The sequence below is a fragment of the Schistocerca nitens genome, chromosome 4 (genome assembly GCF_023898315.1).
Source record: "Schistocerca nitens isolate TAMUIC-IGC-003100 chromosome 4, iqSchNite1.1, whole genome shotgun sequence".
In the NCBI taxonomy this organism is placed as follows: domain Eukaryota; kingdom Metazoa; phylum Arthropoda; class Insecta; order Orthoptera; family Acrididae; genus Schistocerca; species Schistocerca nitens.
The window spans coordinates 824,520,274-824,532,382 of record NC_064617.1 but is presented as its reverse complement, the minus strand read 5'-3'; positions in this window follow the sequence as shown (position 1 = coordinate 824,532,382).

Sequence of the window (12,109 nt, the reverse complement as noted above, 5' to 3'; positions counted from 1 at the left end):
CCTTGTGGATGACATCGGAAGTTCACTGAGGCTTTCTGTGGATGAAGCTGTGGTATATCGAGAGGTTGTAACAATGGAAAATTGTACTGAAATGCAGGAGGATCTGCAGCGAATTGACGCATGGTGCAGGGAATAGACAATGTAGACAAGTGTTAATTCCATAAATTATCTGGGAGTACGCATTAGGAGTGTTTTAAAATGGAATGATCATATAAAGTTGATCGTCGGTAAAGCAGATGCCAGACTGAGATTCATTGGAAGAATCCTAAGGAAATGCAATCCGAAAACAAAGGAAGTTGGTTACAGTTCGCTTGTTCGCCCGCTGCTTGAATACTGCTTAGCAGTGTGGGATCCGTACCAGATGGGGTTGATAGAAGAGATAGAGAAGATTCAACGAAGAGCAGCGCGCTTCTTTACAGGATCATTTAGTAATCACGAAAGCGTTACGGAGATAATAGAAAAACTCCAGTGGAAGACTCTGCAGGAGATGCGCTCAGTAGCTCGGTACGGGCTTTTGTTAAAGTTTCGAGAACATACCTTCACCGAAGAGTCAAGCAGTATATTGCTCCCTCCTACGTATATCTCGCGAAGAGACTATGAGGATAAAATCAGAGAGATTAGAGCCTACACAGAGGCATACCGACACTCCTTCTTTTCACGAACAATACGAGACTGGAATAGACGGGAGAACCGATAGAGGTACTCAAGGTACCCTCCGCCACACACCGTCAGGTGGCTTGCGGAGTATGGATGTAGATGTAGATGTAGATGTAGATGATTTATCCCTGAACATAGTGCGATACCATTCACCAGCGGCCCACTCACACCATCCACAGTGCTGCTCCAAACGCAGCTGTTTCTGTTGCGATGTTAATAGCAGCCTACAGGTTCTCTGGTCAGGCTGATGTCAGTCTCCGACCAGTGGTGCTGGATAATACAGAATATTTTAAGGAGTCCATTACTTGTTCTCGGATGGCAGCCACAGATGTGAAGAGGTTGCGATGTGCTTGGTGCACAACTCGGCGGTCGTCTGTTATGGTGGTCGACCGAAACTTTGAATATGACTGTGCCTATGCCTGCCCTCACGTTCACATGCAGTTCAACATCAGGCCACAGTCGTAACTGAATACCTCAGAAAACTGGTTACGGGAGTATTCGACCAGCCAGTAAATGGAGACTCACGACGTGCCCCTTTCAAATTCTTACTGGTAGTTATAACGCTATCTCACAGGAGTACACTGTATCTCCGAGTCCTTCGCGATCTCCCGACACGTGCAGCTTTTTGTTCACGCCTCTTTACAAGACCTGCTAACAACAACGTACGAAATCACGCTGTCATCCAGCCATATCTCCATGGTACATTATTTATTTTTCAGGCAACGTAAACGTAAGGCATAATTAGGAAAGACACGACAATTGCCCCAACAGCAACTTCATGCTTCGCATAAACTCATGCGAGTAAAGAAAATTTTTTCGCCATATTGCTACCAACAACCTTATACCTTACTACCCGCATTTACGCAATAATCGTACTTTGCCTGACACCCTCCGCAAAGTAAACCTTTTTTCATCTTAGCTCTGCAATAGATTCACAGTCCCAGATGCCTGTCACTTCGATTACTCTTAATTCGCAACAGTCAGTAAAGCACCAATACTTTTTATCTGCAAGACAACATCCTTCAAACAGAGCTTAACACACCATCTACAGCTTCAAATACAACAGTGTACTTCACAGCCAACGTAACACTGTCCGTGATCACGATTGTTCCACATGATGACACTTGGAATAATGGTCACATAATTCCTAAAAACTCTTCCCCCTGCCTCTACCGTCATCCTCCACCCAGAATACGAATACGGGCTCAGGAAAAACTCACAAATCCAAATTTTCCTTAACCTCACAATCCTGCTGTACGCCTCCTCCTACTGTCACAACAGCCTTAGCTCGTTGTTTAGCCAGGTCTTTCAGCCCAATCTCTCCAAACACATTCACAAACACTATGTCATGATTTAGCGGGTCACAGCACAGCTAAGTTCTGCCCTACTCAGCAGTTTGTGAGATGGCTGTTGATGTCTTCGTGCCACGGCAGCCATTCCCCGAAATGTCAAAGCTGCCAGTCACAATGCCACCATGAGTCGACAAATGGGACAAAGCGATGCTGGAGGAGCCACCACTTTAAGCCAGCAGCAGGTCCATGGGTAGTAGCTGCCCGATATCTCTCCACCAGTGGCTTCAGACGCATGGACGATGCACCATCTGGTCTTGTCCTTGTCCCAGAGTAGCAGATCTGTGAGATTGATGGCTAGAAATGTAGCTGCCAGGTCTTGCAGCAGAAGCCAACTATGATGCGTTGCAGTCAACAAGCTGACAACACACTCTGACGCCCCAGATCCAAGGACCATGGGCACTGTTGTCTGGATGTCCAAAAGCTGGTTGTCCAGCAGCAGAGTCGCGGAGTTGGGAGTGCGCACGTTGAGAGATGAATGACAGTTAGAGGCTGACAACATGCGATAGTGGACCCATGTTGGTAGAGGAAGGGGGAGCACTCTCACCTTGATGTCTGAGAGAGGGAGTTGTGATGTAACAGAACAGCACAGACTTTTAGAGCTGCCTAAAGAGTCGACTGGTGGTTGGCGATTGACAGCACGACAATGCAGTCCCACAGGGCGTCTCGTGTTGTCTTGGTGCCTGGATATCTGCGACTTAGGCTGCATCATGGGCTGTGTGTGCATCTTGCGTGCAGCACTTCTCAAGGACTAGTAAAAGTTGTTTTAAATCTACCCATTATACAACCGTCCTTGTGTTACCGAAAATATAACGGGTTTTTGCTGCAGTAGGTCTGTCAAAGGTTGACTCCTTTTTTCCAGTGCCTTTAACTGACTTCGTGTGTGTTTGATTAGGTCCGATTGTGAATCTCCTGGATAACATTATCTTGGGCTGTCTCTGCAACAGTTTTCGGTGAGGCCAAATTTTACGTGTGTTAATTGATGATACATTCGGACCTAGAAGGTAAAGTCATTGTGGAGTACATTAATGACGATGGTTATGCTGTTAATTCTAATACTCATTTTGTAGTGTCACTTTTTGGAGCTTGTGAGCACAGCCAAGTATTCTCTACATTTGATCATCAGGATCTGATGTGATAAAATGCTCTGTTCTGGTACCATGACGACTGATTTTATCATAACAGTTTATTTATTCGTTTTGAACTGAAATGTTTTGGCTTCGTCTAGTGCAAATTAATTATGTGGTTCTAGTATTACTGTTATCGTCCTGTCAGTCTCTTTGTTCTTTCATTTTCGATTTTCGGAGACTGATTCATCGTATCCTGCGTTATTTGGGAAGCCATTAACGCTATTCCTCAATATATGACTTGTTTTTTGCCTATCTTTGGTGTTGCTTAAAGGTTTCTATAGACGTTCCTTACTTGTATTGAACTGTATCACTTGTGGCAAATTGTTTTATATTACTGTAATGGGAATAAGCTGTGTTTTCTAATGAGAAAGGTAGATGCCTCACAACCCTCATTTACTTCTTCTCCCCAGTTTATGTTGCTAAGACCCCTATCGTACGAACACCTAAATCAGCACATAACCCTTCCTCTTACCTAGTGTGGCTTGTGTCTCACTTTTCACCTTACCGCCGACTTCTCCACTCAGTCACCTCCTATCCCATCATGACGATAGCCGAAAGGCTGTTTGTTTTTATCCGTTAGAGTCGAAAAGAACGTGAGTCTGTGTGTAGAATTCGAGTCTATTTGCACATTTATGACCTTCCACTCAACTAAGTCTGCCTTGTTGCATGGTTACTATCCAATCGCCCACTCTTTTCCGCTACAAATAACGCCAATTCCCGTATATTCCCTTCTTGTGAAGGAGTGAATAGAGGCTCAGTCCTCTCTCAACCGCTATCTATTCTTTAAACTTCCCACATACCGAAGCCGCCACCTCCCTTCCATCTCCACCAGTACGCTGCTTATACCCCATTCCTAGCTAACCCTCAACCGTATACTCAAAAAGTTGAAAGTTTCGCTTCAGACACATGCTGTCATTTCATCTAGGAGTACAGTCAGTGGCTCCTCAAGATAATCTGTATAAAAACCTAGGTACGAAGCAGAGGACGAACCACCTACAACTTCAGTCTGCATGACTTCTTCCGAACTATTTATGACAATCCTCTAGAATTCATAAACTATCTGTGTTTCCTTCCCGCGATCTGCGTACGAACTTTGTGAACGACATGCTTCCACTGGTTTCTGTCCTGATACAGCTTTTCTCTCTCCGCTGCAGTCCACGTTACTCTTCTCTTCTTGCGATTTTCATTAACCTGGTTTTCACAGCTCTTCTTAGGGCGCCCAGTTGGCCTTTTTTCTAGTACCTCCATCTCAGAGTACTGATACGGAGTTAGAGTTGAGTGCATTCGCATCACATGACCTCACCACTTCAGTCATTCATCACTCTTTCTGTCTTCCACCGTCAAGGTCATATGCTTGTCTCTCCTTACATAGTCGTTCCTGAAAAGTCTGTCTCTCCTGTTTCGTTGTAGAGCCGACCAAAGGAACTTCATTTCATATGCTTGTATTTGACCCTTTTCTCTCTTATTTATGTCACAAGTCTCCATCATGGTTCGCAGGAGATACGTTTTATATATGGTGTGTTTCAGTCTTAGAGTGATTCCATTGTCCCACAGTAGTTTTCGTACTTGGCGTAAGAAGCTAGATCATTTTGCTACTTTGTTTAAAACTTCTAGTTTGGCTCTTCCAGCACTTCATATGACTATTACAGATAACCCCCTCTTCAGCCATCTCTCCCTCAGATACAATGTTAGAAAGAGTGTGTGTCCCACTCATTTTCACAGCCACTGTCATGGTTATATTCACAATCAACATGATTATTTAAATTTATTATTCCAATAAACCAGTCTTTTCTGAACCTCTATTTCCTTCTCTGCAAATGGCATTGTGTGCAGTTAAATCAAAAGAGTAACAGGAAAATTGAACTGCCCCTCTAGTTATCTGACTAAGATACCACGTTATAGGAACTTAACGTAGAAATCTCAGCAATTAAACACTCACAAGACACTAAAAGTACCATATCTAGGAAGTGGGTGAACTCGAGACAGCATCCTTAAACGCCTGACCCATCCCGTGTTAAGCCAATGTAGCCTGCATATCCTCTCTACTAAAGTTATATCCTTCTCTTCCTATAGTCCGCATCTCGTGGTCTAGTGGTTAACGTTGCTGCCTCTGGATCACAGGGTCCCTGGTTCGATCCACAGCCGGGTTGAGAATTTTCCCTGCCCGGGTACTGGGTGTTTGTGTTGTCCTCATCACTTCTTCTTCATCATCATCATCATCATTTGTGACAGTGGCTAGACTGGACTGTGTAAAAATAGGACTGTGTAAAAATTAAACTTCGTACGCGGGCTAATGACCCCGTGGTTGAGCACCCCACAAACCAAACATCATCATCATTTCTCCCTAAACATTTGAACACCATACACTCTTCCTCACTTACCTCATCTCCTTACACTCTCCTTCTTTAATCACTTTCGAGCATCTTCTACCAACGCAAATATAACTAGATGTGTCGCCCAGTCAGTGACACCCACTCTGACTGTTAACCTATCCGTCTCCTCTTTAGGACTCTTATAAGCAAGGTCTTTCCTCTACCCCACTTACATCTGCCTCAAATGTCATCTTTCCATACTAAAAAACGTCTGACATTACACAGAATTTACTTTGTAGGCTGCATTTTCTCAGTATTAAAAAAATGAAACCGAAAAGGGCTCAATCTCCCTTAAAGGGCTGAAAGGGACTAAGTAAAACTTTCACAGAAGTATTAGGAGATAAAGAGGACTTTTACAGAAAAATAACGGTTTTTAAATAGATTTCCCGATTTTATACTAAGTAAAATTATCAGTTTGACCTGGAACATTTTGAGAAAGTACATAAGAAATCAATTTACACACTGAACTGAAACCAAGAACGTGTATGAGGAAATGTTGCTTGTCTTCATAGCTCGATAATGCATCAGTACGATGCCTTTTCGGTGAAACTTGATTCTACTGATTTTTGTAGTTCTAATGGTATAAGAAAACAGCCTGCACTGAAATCGACGCTCCTTGTGACGCCGTTGCGATGGGGCAAACCCTGACAACCGTACGTTAAATCCCTTCTGACAGTATATGAAACGGAAACATGGATAACACATGAGTCTGTTTATTTTGTAGTTACGAAGTAAACTAGCGTGGTTCGTTGAATCGCATTGAGTAGTGCCAAAAACTAGACCTTTCTGGCAGTGTATTGCAGACCACTCCATTGTCAGTTGATGCACGAGTAATTTTTAGCCAAGCCTGTCAAGAAATGTAAGTAAACATACCTTACTTTTATCATTCATTTTGTGTACCAGTCTTCTGTTGGTCTTCTTCCTGCGCGGAGTGGCCACGACGTTTGGGGAACCGTGTCACGGACTGCGCGGCCCCTTCCGCCGGAGGTTCGAGTCCTTCCTCGGGCATGGGTGGCTGTGTTGTCCTTAGCGTAAGTTAATCTAAGTTAGATTAAGTAGTGCGTATGCCTAGGGACCGATGACCTCAGCAGTTTGGTCCCATAGTCATTACCACACCTTTTTTCCAAGTCAGTTGTAAACATGGGCTCATGTTTCTGCGTTGCCACCAATCGCCAAGCACAAGTTACACATTCAGCAAAGTGTCAACTAAGAGAGAGAGATGAAGATAAATTATTTAGCCTTGATACGTGAAACAGCAAGCATTATCTCAAACACAATAACACATTTCAGAGACTTGGCAGTGCAGCGTAGAACCTGACCAATGCTAATGAAGTGGGTCAATGGAGATAACGAATGGAGACTCACGCCATTTTCTCCTGCTCGTCTCAATAATACTGCGGTTCTCCAGCCCTGAAGGGAGTCAGTCGGTAGGATCGATGGTGTTTGTATCGAAGCACTCAGTTCAATGATTATTACGCTGTAATGACAACCATGTGTTCCTGCACTTTAGGAGAACATGCTGCTTGCATTTCCTGAGATGACAACATCCAAGTAACTACGACCAGCCACTGATAGAACTTGCTGTTTGCCACCACCTGTCACATTGCTGATGGAGGTACTGAAGGTCTTCCACGACTTGTACGTCTCGCATTGCTTATCACACTAACACCGTCATCACTGCTGGGCGAGTGGTCCATCTGATGCCTCTGTTCCTGAACATCGCCATAGGCACTTGTGGGTCTGATGACCTGATGGGTCATCACATGACAATTTCATCTTCCATTGTAGAATTAAGGATGCTCTAAGAATTGGGGCACTCTCTCACACTCCAGATTCATCTACAGAAGATGAATAGTGGCCTGGGCGACTAAATGGGCCAGGCCAACAAAAACAGTCACTGGATTTCTACTATGTCCTGGCATGGGGCTTCAACCGAGACTGATGAGATGACATTGAGCTGTAAATCGTAATCAATGAATGTTAACTTGCTATTGAGGGTTTATTAGCATCAAAAGACAATCTAAAGGTCCACAAAACCATTCTGACAATGTAGAGGTGACTCGACTCAGTACCACTCACCCAGACTGTGACAATAGCCGCAGTGTACCAGATGAGGCGTCATTGTGCAAGGATTATTTGAAACAGGTGTATGAATAGGCCATTGCCGATATTAAAACAGACATTGGTGACCACAATATGGTGGTTGCAGTCGATGAGACGACTGACAGTTGTGAAGGTCAGTAGCTGTTGTCAGAGATGAAAATTTAGATTCCAAAGAACCAGGTAAACTTCACCTTTACCTCTTTAAAGAGATAGAGATGACCACTCACAGTACTGTAGCAGATACTGTCGTGCACTCTAGGGCCAGAAGAAGATAGGGATAGGAAATTTTTGCCATTAGTGACAGCCTGTTCTCCCTATACGATAAAAGTGAGAGCAACATGAGAGAAATCTATTCCACCGGCTGGAGTGGTCGAGCGGTTCTAGGCGCTACAGTCTGGAACCGCGCGACCGCTACGGTCGCAGGTTCCAATCCTGCCTCGGGCATGGATGTGTGTGATGTCCTTAGATTAGTTAGGTTTAAGTAGTTCTAAGTTCTAGGAGACTGGTGACCTCAGCAGTTAAGTCCCATAGTGCTCAGAGCCAAATCTATTCCAGTATGATGCATTGCACTTGCGTTGCTCATGGCGTACAACGTCTAGCAGAGGAAGTCAGAAATAGTTTTGCTGGTTTTAACAGTTTCATTTCCTGTGTTAAGAATGTTTTTCTCGAAGCTCCTGCCTGTTTCAGTCCTTTCACAAAAGAACTCTGAACATTCGTGTCTTACATGAACCCCTTCTTAGTTGTTCCGCCTGGCTCTTGGCAGCTTAATATTATGCTGAACACTACCAGAACATGAAAGAAGTAATAGTGAATTAGCGTTTATTAGAAAAGCCAAAATGGTCCTAAAAAGTAACAAGAATGTTGCATTCTTGGCACTTTTAAGAGTTCGGTACCAATCTCTACCTGTTGCAATTCAACGCCTAGAGTCCGCATCACTGCCCCTGAAACATGATCTAGACATGAACTGCAAATGTAATGGAAAGAGATACTTGGTCCAGTGGATACAGCATTTGTCACAAAATTAATCGATATTCTTCTGAGAAATCCCGGATATGAGGATATGAAGAAAGAGTCCCCTTTGTTAGGAGGAGAAGTTCAGTGGAGGATAGTGTTCTGGGGAAACGAGCAACTGGGTCGGAATATGCACCACTGACGTCAAGTGCTGTAGTTAGCTCTTTCTCAGGATACAAATATGTACTGAGAGACAATAGGAAACCCTTTACTTTACAACACTTAGAAAGGTGGTTAATTATATACTGCACTACCAAAAAGTAATATATAGTTTCTCTTCAGTTGTAGTGTCAGGCCATGGAATGTGATCATACAAAACTACACGTTTCTAGTTTCTGTTTTTATATGAGAGATAACTAAAAGGAGTTTTTCAGTAAAAGGCTTTTCAATGAAACATTGTGAAAAGGGAAAATGATTGCAGCACAGGTAAACATCTCAATTGTTTATGCATTTTATCGAGTGCTGATGCAAGAAATACACTCCTGGAAATTGAAATAAGAACACCGTGAATTCATTGTCCCAGGAAGGGGAAACTTTATTGACACATTCCTGGGGTCAGATACATCACATGATCACACTGACAGAACCACAGGCACATAGACACAGGCAACAGAGCATGCACAATGTCGGCACTAGTACAGTGTATATCCACCTTTCGCAGCAATGCAGGCTGCTATTCTCCCATGGAGACGATCGTAGAGATGCTGGATGTAGTCCTGTGGAACGGCTTGCCATGCCATTTCCACCTGGGGCCTCAGTTGGACCAGCGTTCGAGCTGGACGTGCAGACCGCGTGAGACGACGCTTCATCCAGTCCCAAACATGCTCAATGGGGGACAGATCCGGAGATCTTGCTGGCCAGGGTAGTTGACTTACACCTTCTAGAGCACGTTGGGTGGCACGGGATACATGCGGACGTGCATTGTCCTGTTGGAACAGCAAGTTCCCTTGCCGGTCTAGGAATGGTAGAACGATGGGTTCGATGACGGTTTGGATGTACCGTGCACTATTCAGTGTCCCCTCGACGATCACCAGTGGTGTACGGCCAGTGTAGGAGATCGCTCCCCACACCATGATGCCGGGTGTTGGCCCTGTGTGCCTCGGTCGTATGCAGTCCTGATTGTGGCGCTCACCTGCACGGCGCCAAACACGCATACGACCATCATTGGCACCAAGGCAGAAGCGACTCTCATCGCTGAAGACGACACGTCTCCATTCGTCCCTCCATTCACGCCTGCCGCGACACCACTGGAGGCGGGCTGCACGATGTTGGGTCGTGAGCGGAAGACGGCCTAGCGGTGTGCGGGACCGTAGCCCAGCTTCATGGAGACGGTTGCGAATGGTCCTCGCCGATACCCCAGGAGCAACAGTGTCCCTAATTAGCTGGGAAGTGTCGGTGCGGTCCCCTACGGCACTGCGTAGGATCCTACGGTCTTGGCGTGCATCCGTGCGTCGCTGCGGTCCGGTCCCAGGTCGACGGGCACGTGCACCTTCCGCCGACCACTGGCGACAACATCGATGTAATGTGGAGACCTCACGCCCCACGTGTTGAGCAATTCGGCGGTACGTCCACCCGGCCTCCCGCATGCCCACTATACGCCCTCGCTCAAAGTCCGTCAACTGCACATACGGTTCACGTCCACGCTGTCGCGGCGTGCTACCAGTGTTAAAGACTGCGATGGAGCTCCGTATGCCACGGCAAACTGGCTGACACTGACGGCGGCGGTGCACAAATGCTGCGCAGCTAGCGCCATTCGACGGCCAACACCGCGGTTCCTGGTGTGTCCGCTGTGCCGTGCGTGTGATCATTGCTTGTATAGCCCTCTCGCAGTGTCCGGAGCAAGTATGGTGGGTCTGACACACCGGTGTCAATGTGTTCTTTTTTCCATTTCCAGGAGTGTAGTTAACTGTCTACTTTGTATGAGAAACTAGAATAACTCTGTGAAAACTGTAATGAAATTTTCTATGTTTATTTTAGTGTTCATTATACGTTTCATTAAAACGAAACAAAATGGTTAATCAATTTCTTTAAATCTTAGAAGGGCTATTCCAAGAAAATAAATGGTTAACTTTCACTTTATATAAACTTAAAAATTGAGACCTACTAATGACTGATTCCAGTTGTAAATCATTTATATAGCAATCACAGGATACCACCTATCTATGTTTCTTGGTTTGCATAATTTTACACTTAAGAAAATATTAATCATGTGCCATTTTTTCCCCACTTTGTAATCTTGTAAAGAACTCGCTTTACATTTGTGCAACTTTTTTCACATAATATTTGATTACATATAACTTCGTTATCTGCAGAGAGTGTGATGTTATTTTTATCATTGTCGCTTGGTCAAAAGTATACAATATGAACAACAAGGGTTCAACAAACGTCCCTCAGTGACGCCTGAGATCAGTTCTATATCTGTCGCTGACTATTCATCAAATATGATCAGTCCTCCCTACCAACAAATCTCCAGTCCACTCACAAATTTCCTATTATTCTCTTTATTGCCACTTTTTCATTAATAAACGTTGGTGTAGTACTAAGTCAAGTGCAGTTTTAAAGTCGATGAATACTGTATCTACATAACTCCTTTGATCCGTACTTTTCATGATATCATGCGAGAAAAACACAAGTTGGACTTAAACTTTTCGAAACGGATCTACTTTCTATTCTCCGCATGTACCTTTACAAGAGAAATGCCCATACTCAAGATTGGACTCAATGTCACTTACAAAATACTGCTTAACCGCTAAGTAAAAAACTTAGCCCTAAGTGTATACTGTCTACCATTTGCTGCCGCTAACCCTCTAACATATCATTGAAGATGTAAAATTACTTCTGATGCAATACAGTTAGCATATTTAAGGCACTTTGAACTCTCATCAGGCGGAGAGCACTGATTGGTTACAGTAACAGCATACGGGAACCGACTCATGAATACGGATGGCGCTTGCCTCCAGCAGTAAACCATATTACACTAGTGAAGGCCACTAATACGGCGTAAATTGCCTGCTGACAACGTGTATATTAATATTCATAAGTGGTATGCACTCATGTTAGGAGCATCACTTCCACAGTTAATCTTGTTCGCCGCGTGTCCACAAAAGCGCGAAGCCCGCGTCTCTGTATGCGCATTGCTTCAGCACTACGCGTAGCGTGCTTTTCAGCTATCTACTACCTATTAATTAGTGATCGGAAGAATACTAATGTGAGAAACGGTGTTTAACAAGTGTTGCTTCATTTGTATGAGATCAGGGGAATCTACTTTTGATACAGGAAATGACAGGTGACATTACACTTTTAATACACATACTTGATACAGTTTAAAGGCAGAGAAGACTGTTCGCCGGTTTGTTGAACGTACCGTATATCTGTCAATATACAGTCCCTAGTAAGAACCTTGGAGCCTTTAATAAGGGTACCGATACATAAAACAGCCGCAAGAACACATTTAGTGCTGACTGTTTTGTGTGCTTGTGTTTGTGTA